Below are 17,407 nucleotides of genomic sequence, written 5' to 3'. Positions count from 1 at the left end.
TTTATCCCAATCCTCCTGCTTTCCCAAGGCCCGACCTCCTTCCCTTCTAACTTTTCTCTGAGAAGCTTCACCATTCACGATAGCCACAAACAGCACCAACCCCACAGTCCCATCTTTAATAAGAGCTTACTGAGGCACTTCCTGCAGGGAGGTACAGCTGACTTCTCGCATAGAATGCCTGACTTTTGGCAGTGTAAACTCATCTGAAATTTTCAACAATCTCCCAGTTGTTACCTGCCTAGGAGTCACTGATTTAGACATAGGACCATGTAGAGCAGTGGTTCTCAACCTGTAGGTCGAGACCCCTTTGGGGGTCAAACGACCCTTTCACAGGGGTCTCATATTAGATATGTATATAACGATTCATAACAGTAGCAAAATTAAAGTTAGCAAGTAGCAGCCACACAATTTTATTGTTGGAGGTCACCACAGCATGAGGAACTGTATTAAAAGGTCAGAGCATTAGCACACTTGAGAACCTCTGGTGTAAAGAGAAGTGTATGCCTTCTTGCATTAAAACAAGTCAATATGTGCAGACACATAGAACCTGTGAAAGATATGGCTGAAAACTTTGGCAGGCGCAAAATAGTTGGTTCTACTCTGAACCCTGTATATATTATTTTGTATTTAATAAGTACACCCATCATTTGGAAAATTGTCACTATTTGGAACTCAGAGAAGGCTGCCTTTTTTACTTCCCTTTTTTAAATCTTTTTCTATTGGGCCTCCAGTTCTCTTGAATGGGAAAGTAGAGATACTTACGTACATACTGAATAATGATAATGTTTATTTTTCTTATTTTTAACCTAACAGTTGAAAAACTGACTCAGAAAGAAATACTTTTGATCTTGTGGGACTGGATTTCTGTTAATTTAAGTATGCTATTTAGCTGACATGAAACTCACACCTATAATCCTAGAGCTCTGGAGCCTAACACAGGAAGATCCCAAGTTTCTTACCAATCTGGCCTGCATAGCAAGAATTTACCTCAAAAACAAGGCGAAACAAAGGAAAACAAAATAAACGACTTTCAGCCATGCTTCCATAAGACATTTAAGACAAATTGAGAAGTATACACTTCTTATATTTAAACAATAAGATGTTGAACAGTGGTTATAATAATGTTAAAATTCCTACTGACCATGGAACATCTAAATTTTCTATCTAAAATATACAAAGAGAACACATGGCTGATGGGTGATTCTAATTCACATGGCCATCCCTATCCCTAGTTTCTCATACATTGCTTTATACATACTTTAGCATTTCCCAAGCAAGAGTAATACTCCCACAACATTTTGTTGTCTAGACAAGGAGTCAACAAGCCAGAACCCATGCATGCCAAATCTAGTAGGCTGTCTCTTTGTCTAAAGCTTTATGGGCACACAGCCATAGCATATTCATTTCTGTATTTATTATCTATGGCGCTTTCATGCTACCATGGGAGATTTGAGCAGTTATAAAAGAGATCTTATGGTGCACAGAGACTGAAGATTTATTATCTGGCTTTTTACTGAAAAAAAATGTGTTAACTCCTGGTATAGACTCATGACCTATAGATTATAGCAGAGACACAGTGCTAATTGTAAGGAGAAAGAGGTAAAAATGGAAGAGGAGAAAGTGCAAAAAGCAGAAAAGCCATTTGGTTCCAGCTGTGGTATATTGCCAACCAATCCATACCATTTCTTTAATTTCTACCAGCTAAGAGTCAACAATACTCTAGTGTTCACTATAAGCCAGAAAGCTAGTGGTGCTGTGAAACATTCTCTGTTAACTAATCCTTTGAATTTCTATCCAGATTTCTCACATTTCAACTTTTGCTTTTGAGTTAGAGCAGCTTATTCTTCCATGTTCTTGTTTGGGGTTTTGTAAAATGTATTGCGATTATATGTGTTCCAAGAAGAGCACATTTATTTTCAGGTTATTTGTAAAGTCCCATTGTCCTTGAATTGTGAGAAGTTGTCATGTAAGTGCTTTCAAAATTTAAAAACACACAGACTCCATGATCTGTCATGCATGGGGATCAATATGTAGGCCAGTGGAAAAGTTTCAGTTCTTAGAGCTGAGAAAGTGAGTTGGTTGATAAAGTGTTTGCCACACAAGCATCAACACCTTGTGTGAATGCTAGCAGTCAGGTAAAAAGCCTAGTAGGGTGGTGTGTGCTTAGAAGCCCAGGGCTAAGGCTATGAAAACGCTTGAATTCCTGGAGCTTGCTGGCCACACACACCATAGAATATTTCCCCCAAAGTTTTAGCTCTGTTCTAAAAACCTAGAAATTAAACTTATGGTCTTATTGTATATGAATATCAGAAATGGGGACTATGGAGATTGCTCAATGAGTAAATGTTCTTGCCACCAACCCTGACAACTTGAGTTCAATTCCTGGAACCCATATGATGAAGGGAAATAATTAATCCCTGCAAGTTGTTCTCTGACCTCCACTTGTATATGTTCATATATGCGTATGTTCATATATAGTATATGTTCATACATGTGTGTACACATACCTACATTTATAATAAATGCAAAAATGTTTTAAAAATCAGAAATAATAATTTCTTTACTCAATTTCATTATCAATTCAGCAGGTGAATGGATGGTGTTAGCCATAAGCTGAATCAGCTACTGTCTCATTGCTGTAATTAGATACATTTTATCATGAATTTAATAACATGTATTTACATTGCCTTTATCAGCAACCTAAGCATGAAAGATTTATTTTGGTTTAGAATTTGGCTTATACAATTGATTATGGTAAGGAGTGAATGACTGATACAATCAAATGTGGTAGGGAGTATATGGCAATGGGAATTTGCTTATACCTACATGTATCAAGAAGCAGAGTGCTCATCTGATTTTCTCCATTTCTTTCTTTCTCCCATGTGTATGTGTGCGCAGTATGTGTTCTTGTGTATGGGCATGTGCATATGGAGGCATGAAGTTGATGCAGAGAGTCTTCTTTGATCACTCTCTACATTATATACTGAGACAGGGAGCCTCTGTGAGCCAAGAGCTTGCTGACAGACATTTAGTCTGTTAGTTAACTTATTCCACTGATCCTTCATCTACATTCTGAGGAACCATCCATCCTTCACATGGGTTCTGAGTATCCAAACTCTGGTCTTCATGCTTGCACAGGAAAGGTTTTAACCACTCGTGGAATGGTACCAACCATATTCAAGTACATCACTATATACATCTAGCCAGGTTAAAGATGAACAATAACCTAGCGCTGGAGAGATGTTTCAGAGGTTAAGAGCATTGCCTGCTCTTCCAGAGGTCCTGAGTTCAATTCTCAGCAACCACATGGTGGCTCACAACCATCTGTAACGAAAACTGGTGCCCTCTTCTGGTGTATAGGAACACATGCAGGCAGACACTGTATACATAATATATGTAGATGTTTAATAATTTCCTTTAGAGTCGGAAGACAAGGTGCAATAAAGCTCCGACTTTTGACAACACTGATTCGTATAGTCCAGTCACATCAAATTTCAAGTTACTAGCTTGATGCTAATGAGGATGATATTGAGAAGACATAGCAGTCAACTTTAACAAGCTAGTATAAATTAGCTCCAACACACCACAGGAACTGAGAGTTTGAAAAACTGTCACACACACACATGTCTTGATCTATATCAATTTGTAAGCTACATACACTATTGAAATTGGATAGCTATCACTCTCATTTCATCAGGTACACATGGTTTCTGCTCCATCAAAACATTTGAAAGATGTTTTACTGGGTACCAATTTTTAGCATGCACTTTCTGTGTTATTTGGAAGTAAATCAAAAATAAAATTGTTCGTGTTTCCTCCTGCTTGTTTTAACAGCTTTTGAAGGAAGATATTTATTATATTTATAACAGATAAAAATAAACCAGAATTCGTTTTCTAAAAACTTAACCCATGTACAAGATTGTTGATTCAATTATATAAAATAACTCAAAATAAACTGCATTATATTAACTGCTATGAATGCGTGTTTATACTGAAATGTAATTTTAGTGAAAATTTCCATTGGACTGTTATGTTCTCTAAAAATTCTTATATGTACTGCAAGGATTTATCACTCATGTTAATTGTTGCCAAAGGCAACCAGTGAGCCATTACTTACTGCCTTCATTTGAATGTCTGTGCTCCAAATTCATGTGTTAACAATGAGTTGGTATGATATGTTGGAAGCTTTAGAAATTTATGATTATAGAAGTGGTTTAAATAGTGATAAGATCTCTGGCCTTTCCTTTTGGCAGTGTGAGGACACAATGATCCTGCCCTCTAGCCCTTCGATCTTTGTCAAGTGAAGACTGCATTCTTCTACTCAAATATATGCAGAAATAAGGGCCAATTTCCACAGCAGAGAGTAACCTTCTCCAGAAACTCAATCATCTAATGCTTTGTAGACATCTGATCCTACAGAACTATGAGAAAATATATTCTGTCCATCACAAATAACGAGGTGAGAAATTTTGTTATATCAATACAAACCCATTAAGAGATTTGCTCATACTCAACTTACATTCAACGCTGTAGGAACTTTAGGAATCACAGGGTTAAGAAGATAGATGGGGACCCTGACCTCATAATATTTATTTTGTAACCACGTAGATGAAGAAACAAGAAAATAATTAACAAGAGAAATAGTAAGAAGCTCTATGAGCAGTTTAAATTAGCTATTTGATAATGTAATGTGGGTTAGAACCATTAGGCGAGGTTTCTCTGATGTGTCACAGAGATACAAACTCAGAGGATAAAATGGCTTGAATGTTAAATAGTCCCATAAGCTTACATTTTAAAGTCTCATTGATCTTGAATTTTTAGAACTCTGCATGTAAATGTTTCTAAAACTTAAACACAAGCTCCATGTGCCAACATCCAGGGACACTGAATATAGGAAGATTCTCATATCAATGGAAAACTTTTAGTTCTAGGGTCTAGGAAAATGACACGAGGATGAGGACCTGAGTTGGAAACCTAGAAGCCATGGAAAAAATCTTCTATTGTGTTGTATGTTTAGAATCCCATCATGGAGGATGTGGAGACACATGCACCCCTGGAACACCCTATCAAAACACATATAGGTTTTCTTTAAAATTTTTAGTTCTATTATGAAACTTATAAATTAAATATGTATTTTACATAAAAATCAGAACTGGGAACCAGCAATATTTCTCAATGAGTCAAGACTCTTGCCACCAAGCTACTATGGTCCATGACAACCAGCCTCTATCCTGAGGTAGCAGCAGACTTTGGCAATGTGATCTACATGGCAAAGATTTTTCAAGAATAAAACACCCAAGATTGAAGAAGTAATGGTACCTTAGTTTTAGAGGATTGATAAGGCCAAGTAACATGTGGTAGAGTAAGAATCCCTGCAAGGAGACCACTAAGTGCCTGAGAGACCACTGTGTGAAGTTATGAAGGTGATATTTAAGTTGTAGTGGACATCCTAAGATGCGGCAGAGAATAAAACCATGGGTTTTGTCAAACAAAGAAAGTTGTGGCACCTGGGTCCACTATCTTCTGAATGAGGCCTTGCTTTGATTGAATTTTTCCTGGCTAATTTAGAATTAGAAAGTTTAATTTCCCAGGCGGCAGCTGGTGGCTGCCAGCAGGCAGAGACAGCTCGTGGTGGGTCTTGGAAAAGCCACCCAAGCCCGAATGGCAGCGGGGTGGGCTGGTCGCTCCATGCAGTGACTAGTGGGCAGTGAGTTCACAGAGCAGCTGCAAGCCCCTCCCCAGCGGGGCAGGTGCTGGACTCCGGAGACCCTCGCAGCAGGTCCCCTGTCTGCCACCCGAGCGGTGGCGGGTTCCCAACAGCAAGTGGGCACGTGGGTAGGGACATATGACAGACACATCATTTAAATCAGAACTGGACATTTATTACTTAGAGGAGAGAGAGAGAGAGAGAGAGAGAGAGAGAGAGAGAGAGAGAGAGGAAGGAGAAGAGAAGAGAAAGGAGAAAGACAAACAGAGAGATGAGAGAAGCCGAGAGACACGCATGCTCCAAGAGAGAACAGTAAGAGAGAGATTCAAGATGGTGATGAGAGGTCAGAGGTCGCTGGGAGTGGGCATGGCTTGTCCCTTAAAGGGACCAGAGACCAAAAGAATAACAGAAAGTATACTTTATGTCATTGTATACAATTTTACAGAGCTTCACCACTAATAGATTCCCTTGTGTCTCAAAAGAGACTTTGAAATTTTGAACCATGTTGGGACTATTAAAGACTATGATTTAAAGACTATGAATGTTGTGGAGGTTTCCATCCTGCCTGGTCCCATAATAAACACACAGAAACTATATTATTTGCAATACTGTTTGGTCAATAGCTTAAGCGTCTTTTTAGCTAGCTCATATCATAAGTTAACCCATTTTTATTATTTTATACTTTACCATAAAGCTCATGGTTTACCAGGAATGTTTTGGCACATCTGTCTCTGGCATTGGCTGCCTGACTTTCCTGACTCTGCCTTCTTTCTCCCAGCATTCAGTTTAGTTCCCCCACCCGCCCAGGCCTAGCTCTATTCTGTCCTGCTATAGGCCCAAAGCAGTTTCTTTATTAATCAATAATAATTACAGCATACAGACAGGAATCCCAAATTATTATGAAGATTTTGGAAGTTAAAACTGAACATATTTTGTTTCAAAAGATAGCAGTGAGTGCATGGGGATCCCAAGTGGAATGGTATAGTTTGAATGTGAAATTTCATATATAGGCTCAAAATTTTTGAATACTTGGTCCTAAACTAGTAATGCTATTGTTAAGAAGACTGTAGATCCTTTAAGAGATGAAGTTCTCCCTGGAGTAGATGGTCCACTGGAGTGATCACTGATGCTTTATATACTGTTATCACATAGAGGTTGCCTGCTGAAGGGCTCTTGAGACCTAAGCATAGCATAGGTAGCAGCAAGTAGGACCCATGGGTCTACCCCTGTTCCTGGGGTTCATCTTGAGGACAATTTCTGGTCAGCCAGCTAAAATATTGTATTTGTTCCTGTGCTCCCTCTGTCCTACCTGGTGATTAGCTGTAGGAAATTGTGGGTGTGGCAATTTCCCACCTGCCTGGGGGGAATTCCTTGTGCAGCAGCTAGGTACACAAGGATTTTCCCAAGGTTGAATAAATGGCATTCGGCCATCTCCTTTTGAATGGCTCAGGTCTCTTGTGTGTTCTTTCAATCTCCAGGCCCTTGCCCAGCTTGTGTACAGTACACTGGCACGTGAACTGTACCGAGAGGGTAACACAGACACAGGTGGTACAATTGGAGACACCGCTGGGATATCAGGAATTACAGCAGCAGGCATTTCCCTTCACACCTTTCTCTCCCTTGCTAAACCATTAGATTCCCCTATTTAGGCACTTCCACATTCACATTGCTAGCCATGAAGATTCATTCCTTTATATGGCCACTTTCTTATGCCTGACTCATTCCTGAGGCTGATCACCAAAGTGCAACTATCAAAATAACCAAAGTTCATTAAACAAAATTCATTACATGGCTACACTTGCTATCATGTCCAACCAGGACTTATAAACTCATCCTAGCACAGATTCCCTATTTTTTCCTTAAAAACCACTTCTGCAGGGACACATTCTGTCTGATGCAGGAACAGTCCCCTCCAATGTAAATAAATCACCTTTGTGCTGAGAATTTTGTTTCTGTGCTTACTCTGAGGTCCCTTTTCTCTCAATTTCCTGAGAATGGATTCAATGTGACCCCACCTCCTCTTGCCACCATGCCTTCCCTACTATACTAGATTTCATGTCTCTCTCACTTTGGTGGACTTTATCCCTCTGAACCTGGAAGTGGGAACTAATGCTTTGTTCCTTAAGGTTTTCGGTTTTGATTTTGTTTTTGTTTTCTTGGTCAGGACTTTTATGCCATCATAATAAAAAAAGTAACTAAGAAAAAAAAAGTAACTAAGACAGATTAGGAGCAGTAAAGAGCTAAAAGAAACCAAGAGACAATTATAAATCCAAAGACTCAAGGAAGTGAAGGGTATTGGCATGCTGAGAAATTATAAGATCAGTGGGGCTCAATCATGGTGAAATGGCCACTGGGAGTGGAAAGATAGATGACAGAGAAAACAGAGGCTGATAAAATCTTATTTTCTATTGAATGCCTGCGGGCAATCTCATTGTTGCAAAAATAATAATTTTACAAATAAATAGCTGTGTCTAAATAGGATAAACCTTTTATGGCGTAAATGAACGGCAGACAGAAATTATAATAAAATATTCAGCTTTAATAAAGAAAGGACTTACAAGACCGAGGTTCCCACGGAGAACAGGAAAACAGAAGAAGGGAAAGCGGGGAGCACACCCGCAATATTTGTAAGTAAATAATATCCTCAGGGAACCCTGCCCTACAAACAAGGTGATTGGCTGGGCTTCCCCTCCATAAATCCTAAGCTGCTGATGACATTTGTACCCTGCTCCAACCCTCAAAGCTGACCACATGACTTCTGGCATGTCTTTGTGGAAACTGGAGTAGCAACAGGAAAATATCTATCCATTTGCCCTTTCATCTTGGGGATTTCTAGGAATTTCTATTAATGTGTTTAGTTAATAATAAAAGTCATTATCCTTGGCAGTATTTGTTCTGCCTGACTTTCAGGTATAGCATAGCTCAAACTAAAGGGCAGACACTGAGTGGCTTAAATTATTCTCTAACATATTTGGAAGCTATCTTTTTAGGAAATATAGAAAGCTGTAATATAGGCAGTTCAAGACTACATTTTCTATTTTTCAACACTTCTTTTTTTTCTTAGTGATCATCTTGCATTTAGAAGCCTTAAACTTCAGCTTTCATATCTTTTTTTGATTTCTGCATTTATGGTAGCCTATACTGAACTGGATATTAGTTTGGTTTGTCTTCAAAAAGTCAACCTTCTCTTATGCTCCAGTCAGTGAACGATTCTTTAGAACTCTATTTCTAAAGCAGCCACCTAAATCATAGTTCATAGCTGAAAGAAAATAGCTTCTCAACTTTCTCAACAACATTCTCCCTGGCATTCTTCCTCTCCCCTGGCCACTCACCAAAAATAATCTTCATATTGCTTTTTATTATTTCTTACTTTATCATTTTAAATTTAGCATGCAAAGTATTTTGTTTCATTATATTGCATCTGTAAACACATATATCATTATTTTTCATCATACTTTCTTTTGAAGCCTTTCAAACAGTACCATACATGATACAAATGCTGTAGGAGATTATTCTTCCTTTTCAATCCAATTCATTTTCTAGAAAATAATGTAATTTGATTTCAGAAAATTCTATGAAAAAGAGAGATAGCATTTCAGAAACAACTAATCATTATTTTTACCTGTGTCTCCCAAGACAAACCACAGAGCTTTGAGAATTGGGTGACCTGAATGACTCAGACAGATCTTTAGATAGCCAATCAGTTTGTAACACCTTCACTACACATTTCTGTTTTTGTTGAATGGTGTAGCTTGACAGGTTAATACACAAGTGCAGAAGAAAGAAGAGAAGGAGGAATAGAAGAATGGAGGGATACATGAATAGACAGGAGGAAGGAAGGAAAGGAGGGAGGGAAACAGATGACTAATTCTTCCATATCAATATGCATAAAACAGCCATTACCATGGTAGTAATCTGATAGTTCAGCTGACCAGCCAATAGAGACAACTCTACCAGCCAATAATTTGGCCATAAAATACCATAAAGCAACAGCTGCTGGAAACAGGCCACACAATAAGAAAAACTCTGGCCAAAGAACCTCACCATTGTACTTTGGGTACACTTTTTAGTGCTAGATTAAGACTATTCCAGGGAACATTTGGGCAATTTGTCTAGTAACTTACAGTATAGCTCATTTTTTCTTGGCAATGTAAAGCTAAAAAAAAAAGATAGTCAAAAACATCATTTTGTCTCTTTGTTGGTTGTATTTTTTTCTTTCTGGAGACATCATAGATTCACAAGATGTTCTAAAAATGCTGTATCTGGAAGGCCTTCCAAGAGGCTGTACCCAAGTATATTTGCTGGGAATTTTCAGCCAATGTCATCTAATGTTTATCAACAGGGCTTACCTGAGGAATCCTCTCAAATTTAAATAGTTAATTTAATCTTCAAAACAACCTTGAAAAATCACCCTTTTAGAACAAGAAACTAGGGTTTAGGAAAGTTCATCGTTTATTTGTACTTTTTATTGGCTTTTGTAAGAAAGAATGAAGGTGAGATTGGGTAGGTAAAAAGGTAGCGAGGATCCAGGAGGGGCTTGTGAAGAGGAGCTAGGAGGAGTTTGGAGAGGTGAAATATGATCAAAATATATTGCATAAAATTAATAAAAGGAAAGGGTTACCAAATCCCATGGACCTCTTGGGGATCCTAAATGGTGGATTCAGAAAAGGACTTCGGAAAAGAGTTCTTGAGTGAGAACATAAGGGAAATGTCAAAATGGATATGAAGAAAAGGGAAAAGTATGTACGTATGTATGTATGTATGTATGTGTATATATATAAGTATATATATATATATATATATATATATATATATATATATATATATATAATCCTACATTGCTTTTAGGAGATGACTTCTTAAAGGAATCCTTCTATAAAATAGAATAAAACCATATACAACAATGGCCTTGCTTCCCCATACCATCTCCTTGATAAGAAAGTAGGACCATGAGCAAAGCATTGAGTTCAACATGTATGTTAGATTCAAAATGTCTCTAAAATTTCTCAGAAGAGATGTGTAACATATATAATGTTACATGAAATTAGAAATGAAATGAAGGTTCTAAGATAAAATATCATATGCAAGATGCTAATCCTAAAAGCAGACAATATGATCAAGGTGTCTATTAAATAAAAATAGTCAATAGGCTAAGGGTGTAGCTCAGTGACAGAGTGCTTGCCCACTATGACTGAAGTGCCCAGGACCACATAAACTGTTTGAGATAAGACATGCATGAAATCCCAGGACTTGGAATGGGTAAGCAAGTTGATGAAAAAGAAGTTCATGGGAATCCTCAGCTATATAGTCAGTGAACATATCCTGAGATATGTGCAAGCTTCTCTCTTTCCACAACAAGCAAACAAAAAAAAAAACTATGAGGACCAAAGACAGAAACAATTTTAAGGAAAACCCACAATTGAGGGATTGGTAAAAGACAAGGACTTGTAGAGGAGACAAATATTGTTCAGCCTTCTTACCATCCTATTTCTCACACACCACAGCCTCTTAAAGACAAGTGCTGGGCAGGAAGGATGTGGTAAGGTGAGGGCAGAGGATTGAAGGAGACAGAACATTTAAAAATCCTTCCATTTTGAGCACTTTATCGACCAGGTGTTATCCGGAGATAACCAAGGATGAGCTGAGAAAACAGTCTCACTCATAAATGCCACTATATTTCCAACTTGTGTAAAAGCGTTTTCCATCCTTAAGAGTTTTAATGTAGCTGGTTAAAACTTGCTTTTCTTGATTGCTATCCATTAGCTCTAACTCTCTTACCACCTGGTGTGTCATCTCTCTCCCCTCCCAGACTTAGAAAAATTTTCAGGAATGAAATAAAAACCAGAAAAAAAGTTCAGTATTTGTCTCCTTGACTTTTGTGGGATACCATAAGCTAAATTACTGCTGTTAGAATCACTTTAAATCCAAGACTCTTTTTTATACTTTAAGCAGTCATTTTTACCCAGAACTTAATTTTCCTATGTATTAAAAAGAAATTTAAAACATTTAAATCATTCTATTACACTGAGGAAACAGGTCATTCATTTAATTGAAAAAATAATTTAGAGAACACATTTTACTATTACTAATACTTATGGGGACACTAAATTTGTCCTACAATGATTTCTTTAGCATCTAACTGCAGCAGGTACTGAAAAAAGATAATAAAAGACAAACTTACAGTCTAATAGTGAATACATGCAATAAAACAGATGGACCATTAGTGAAACAAGGTGGTGCATTCTTTAACAAAGACAGTATTTGATCTTCCAGAAGGATGCTGGAGGGGGAACTTTATATTAGATGGAATATTTAAGAAACACTGTGAGGTAAAATTTGATGTGAGACCCAGACATATCAGAAGGAGTTTACTGTACAGAGACTGGTGGTGAAAAAAAATTCTAAATAGAAAAGAGCTGCAAATAAAGAGCCAACATAGTAGACAATTATCAGAGTGGACCCTAATGATTGAATCTTATAAACTTAAAGTCCTATCTGCCCACAAACCCTGCTATTCCCCTTTTGTGACATCAGAGCAACTCTGAAACACAGGCTATGACTGCACAGAGAGGACAAGAACAGAACAAGAAAGTGGACAAAGAAAGCAGGCCACAAGAGACCTCAGCAGTCTCCTGAGACATAGAGAGTGACAGTGCAGAGCAAAACAAGAACCGTTCTGAAAGACACAGACAACTGTAAGAGTTGGAATTAGAGGCAAAGACACTGCCTGCACCAGTTGGAGGAAGAGATTGGAAGGCACCAATGCAAGAATTCATTCAACACCATGAAAGGCAGCATGGGAATACCAGAACCCAGTGATCATACAACAGGAAAACTTGTACATCTTAACCCAGAAGAAGCAGAAGAAATTAATTTTAAATATAACTTCATAAGGATAATGAAGACCTTTAAAGAGGAAATGAAAAATTCCATTAAAGAAAAGGAAAAAACAAACAAACAAAAAATTGGATGAAATAAACCTCTTAAAGAAGCCAAAGGGGAAAAAAACTATCAAATAGGAGAAGCAAACAGTTCAACCAGTTCAAGACTTGAAAACAGAAATAGAGGCAGTAAAGAAAACACAAACAGAAGAAATTCTAGAAAGGGAAAATCTGAGTAAATGAATGGTCGCTACAGATGCAAGCATAACCAACAAAATACAAGAGATGGAAGAGAGAATCTCAGGTGTTGAAGATAGTAGAGAAGAAATAGATTCATCCATCAAAGAAAATGTTAAATCTGACAAATTCTTAACACAAAACACCCAGGAAATCTAGGACACAATGATAAGACCAAACCTAAGAGTAATAGTGATAAAAGAAGGAGAAGAACTCCAGCTCAAAGGCACAGACAATATATTTAACAAAACCATAGAAGAATGATGGAGGAGGGCCATCTGATAGAGGAGGGATGCTTTCATTGGTTAATTAATAAAGAAACTGTTTGGCCTGATAGGTCAGAACATAGGTGGGTGGAGTAGACAGAACAGAATGCCAGGAGGAAGAAGGCAGTGAAGCAGATGTTATAACTCTCCTCTCCAAGATGGACACAGGTTAAGATCCTTCCCAGTAAGGCACCACCTCGTGGTGCTACACACATTAATAGAAATGGGTTAATCAAGATGTGAGAGTTAGCCAATAAGAGGCTAGAGCTAATGGGCCAAGCATTGTTTAAAAGAATACAATTTGTGTGTTGTTATTTCGGGGCATAAGCTAGCCAGGTGGCTGGGTGGCAGGAATGCAGCCCGCCATTCCTTTCTACAGAAGAAAACTTTCCCAACCTAAAGAAAGATATCATCAACTTCACATCACTATATAATAATCAAAACACAAAGCAAAAAGAATTAAACAGACCTATAACTGCTAAAAAAAATAGAAACAGTCATCAAAAGTCTCCAAACCAAAAAAAAGCCCAAAAAACTTCTGTAAATCAAAGGACACAGTTAACAAGACAAAACGGCAACCTAGAGAATGGGAAAAGGTCTTCTCCAACCCCACATCAGATAGAGATCTGATCTACATAATATACAATGAACTCAAGAAATTGATCTTCAAAAGAACAAATAATTCAATAAAAAATGGAGTACAGACCTAAACAGATAACTCTCAACGGAAGAATCTAAAGTGGCTGAAAGATACTTAAACAAATGCTCAACATCCTTAGTCATCAGAGAAATGCAAATCAAAACAATGCTGAGATTCCATCTTACACCTGTAATAATGGCAAAGATCAAAAACACTAATGAAACTTATGCTGGAGAAGTTGAGAGGTAAAGGGATCACTTCTGCATTGCTAATGGGAGCACAAGCTGATACAGCCCCTTTGGATATCAGTATGGTAATTTCTCAGAAAATTAGGAAACAACCTCCCTCACAACCCAGTAATACCACTTTTGGGTATATATCCAAAGGATGCTCAATCGTACCACAAAGACATGTGCTCAACTATGTTCATAGCAGCATTCTTTGCCATAGCCAGAACCTGGAAACAACCTAAATGCTCCTCAACTGAAGAATGGATAAGGAAAATGTGGTACACAATGGAATACTACACAGCAGAAAAAAATAACATCTTGAAATTTGTAGGCAGAAAACATCTTATTGAGTGAGGTAACTCAGACCCAGAAAGACAGTTATACTATGTACTCACTCATAGGTGGTTTTTAAACATAAGGCAAGGAAACCAGCCTATAAATCACAATCATAGAGAACCTAGACAACAATTAGAACCCTAAGAGAGACATACATGGATCTAATCTACATAGGAAGTAGAAAAGACTAGATAATCTGAGTAAATTGGGAGCATGGAGACCATGGGAGAGAATTGAAAGGGTTGAAGGGGAGGGGAGAGGAAGGGAGAGGAACAGAGGAAAACGTATAGCTCAGTAAAATCAATAAAAAGTTAAAAAATAATAAAAATTACAAAATAGAAGAGGAAAGAAGAAATAGACCACAAAAGGAGGAAATTTCCTGCAAATCAATGGATATGATAAAGGCCTGATATGGGAGGATATAAACAACAAATCTATAACCAAACATTGGAATGGAAAAAAATCTGAGTAGATATTTTGTTAAATACAGTATGCTCAAAAATGTTCAAAAGTTTAGTCATTTGGGTAATATAGATTTGTTCTCTCATGAGCATGATTGTGTAATAGGTAAAGCTTCTTCAGGGATAAAGAAAATATTCTAAAAGAAGTCAATGGCAATGACTGCTGTTTTGTAGGAGGGCTAAATCTGTGTTAGACAAGTGAATTATATCCTCTGTGTATCACACCTCAGTAATAGTATGTGACAGGTCAGCAATGAAGAAAAAGGGAGGGAGGGACGTCATCCTTCCTAAGGTCACACGAAGTTCTGAATCATATAATGATAATCTTTGGCTGAACAGCTGAATGTCTTCCTTGTTTTTTTTTTTTTGAGGTAGGCACAGCTCTTTGTTTGCCCTTTAGAAACTGACTTTAAAATCAAAGACTAGAACCCCACAGCAACTCTGTGGTAAGGAGAATATTTACTGCTATAGAATAAGAAGGTGTGGAGTTTTGTGGGTGGGAAATTGAGGGGCGCTGGAGGAGGGGAGACTGTGTGTAATCAGAACATAATGTCTTAAAAATGTGATTTTCCAAAAAATGTTCATGAAAAATAAACACGTGTAGTAAGGACCACTACCCTCCCTAGTTATATGTAGATAAGAATGTCTTCTAAACTCCTAACTGCAACTTTTCCTGATATGCAATAGTTCTCCAAAAAGTAATGGAATCAGAATACAGTGGAGAGAAGATGTCTTTTACACCAAATAGCATGGGAGGCTTGATGCCTCTCTGTGTCACATTAAAAGCTCTCTGTGCAGCCAGGCGGTGGTGGCACATGCCTTTAATCCCAACACTCGGGAGGCAGAGGCAGGCAGATCTCTGTGAGTTTGAGGTCAGCCTGGTCTACAAGAGCTAGTTCCAGGACAGGAACCAAAAGCTACAGAGAAACCCTATCTCAAAAAAAAAATTCTCTGTGCTCAGACTGTAATTCAAGCATTGCCTTGGCTAATGTCAACACCTACATGTAATAAATGCTTATTGTAAACAAGGCATTATACCAAGTGAGCGTGCATCAGTTATCTTGATTGCCATATCACTCCAGTGAGAATTTTTATACATTTTTCTATCCAGTTCCACAGCTGCACAAACTGATGCCAAATTGCTCTAAAATCTTGACCAAGACTACAGACAAGAAGAACTAGTTTCCAAGTTCCATGTATTTCATCCTTCTTAGTGCCACAGAATACTAGCTTGTCCCTTCTGACCCAGAGGAGTGCTCTCTAAAGGGAAAGGAAAGAGAGCACTGAAATTCTTTTGTGAGTTTAAAGTCTTCACAGAAAGTCTTGTAGTCTTTATCTGGTAAATTCTGTGGCATAAATGGTAATTTGTTTTAACATTAGAGGAGCTAAGCAGAGTATCAGAAACATATTGTTGGAACAATCTGATTAGGTCGCTTCTCTGGCCCAGATAAAGTCCTAGAAAGGACAGGGTAAGAATCAGTTTCTCAGCACGGTTCCAGATATTTTGCTTCCCTCCACTGTGGGAAAAATCATTACTCTATGATTGCCTCCTAAGTGTGTCCCTAGTGTTCAGAGCTAACGAGTACAAATCAAGTATTTTAATGACAGGCCAGTTTTATGAAGTTATTTTCCCCACTTCAGATGATGCTAGCTTATGTCAAGCTTACCCAAAAAAAGGAGAGAGAGAGGGAGGGAGGGAGGAAAGGAATGAAGGAACGAAGGAACGAAGGAAGGAAGGAATGAAGGAACAAAGGAAGGAAGGAAAGAATGATGGATGAAAAGGAGATAGTGAATGAGTTTTTCTCACTATAAAGGTAATTCACATCGTTACACATATTTGAAAATCTATGCACAATAAATAATTGCTGCCCCCCATCTTCCCCCCGTTGCTTCAGGTAATACCCACAATGACTCTACTGTCACTTTCTAAGACTTTGAACATGTTAGATATGTAAGTGGAGTCATGACGAATTTCCTTTTTTGTTACTGAATCATCTTACTTTATCTTACTTCTTAAGGATATATTTCCAGAAGTCGGGTTCTTGAATCATACAGTAGATTTTGAAACAGTCTTAATATGTAGTTCAGGTAAGCCTTGAATCTTCAGTACTTTTGCTTCTACACTCTAAATGCCAGAACATCTTTAATATTTTCCTTAGTGGCTTGGATTGTTCACTATTGCAGTAACAGTGCACAATGGTTGCAATGACTCTTCATCTATTTCAAAACTGTCCTTGCTAGACTTCTAAAATCATGTTGAATAATAATGATGAGAATTATCTTTTTTCCTGTTCTTTATACTTGAGGAAAACGTTCCTCATGTTAGCGAGTATAATGTTAGTATAAGTTTTCCATTTGTCACCCTTATTGTGTTGAATAGTTTCTATCTATTCCCAGTTTGAGTGTCTTAATCACAAAAGGGTATTGAATCTTGTCAAACGCTTTGTCTGTATTACTTAAGATGATTCTGTGTTTCTGTCTTCGATTCTGTTAATATGGTGGATTACATAAATTGAATTTTTATGTATTTAATTATCCTTCCTTTCTCTAAAATAAATTTCACTTGGTCATGAGGTATAACTCCCTTAAGTTTCTTTGTATTCAATTTGTTGATATCTCATTAAGGATTCTTGTATAGTAATTAATTGG

The sequence above is a fragment of the Microtus oregoni genome, unplaced genomic scaffold, assembly GCF_018167655.1.
Source record: "Microtus oregoni isolate MIOR12 unplaced genomic scaffold, Mior012 000073F_ref0000255, whole genome shotgun sequence".
Lineage (NCBI taxonomy): Eukaryota > Metazoa > Chordata > Mammalia > Rodentia > Cricetidae > Microtus > Microtus oregoni.
The sequence above is the reverse complement of the archived record's forward strand: the minus strand, read 5'-3'. Positions refer to the sequence as shown.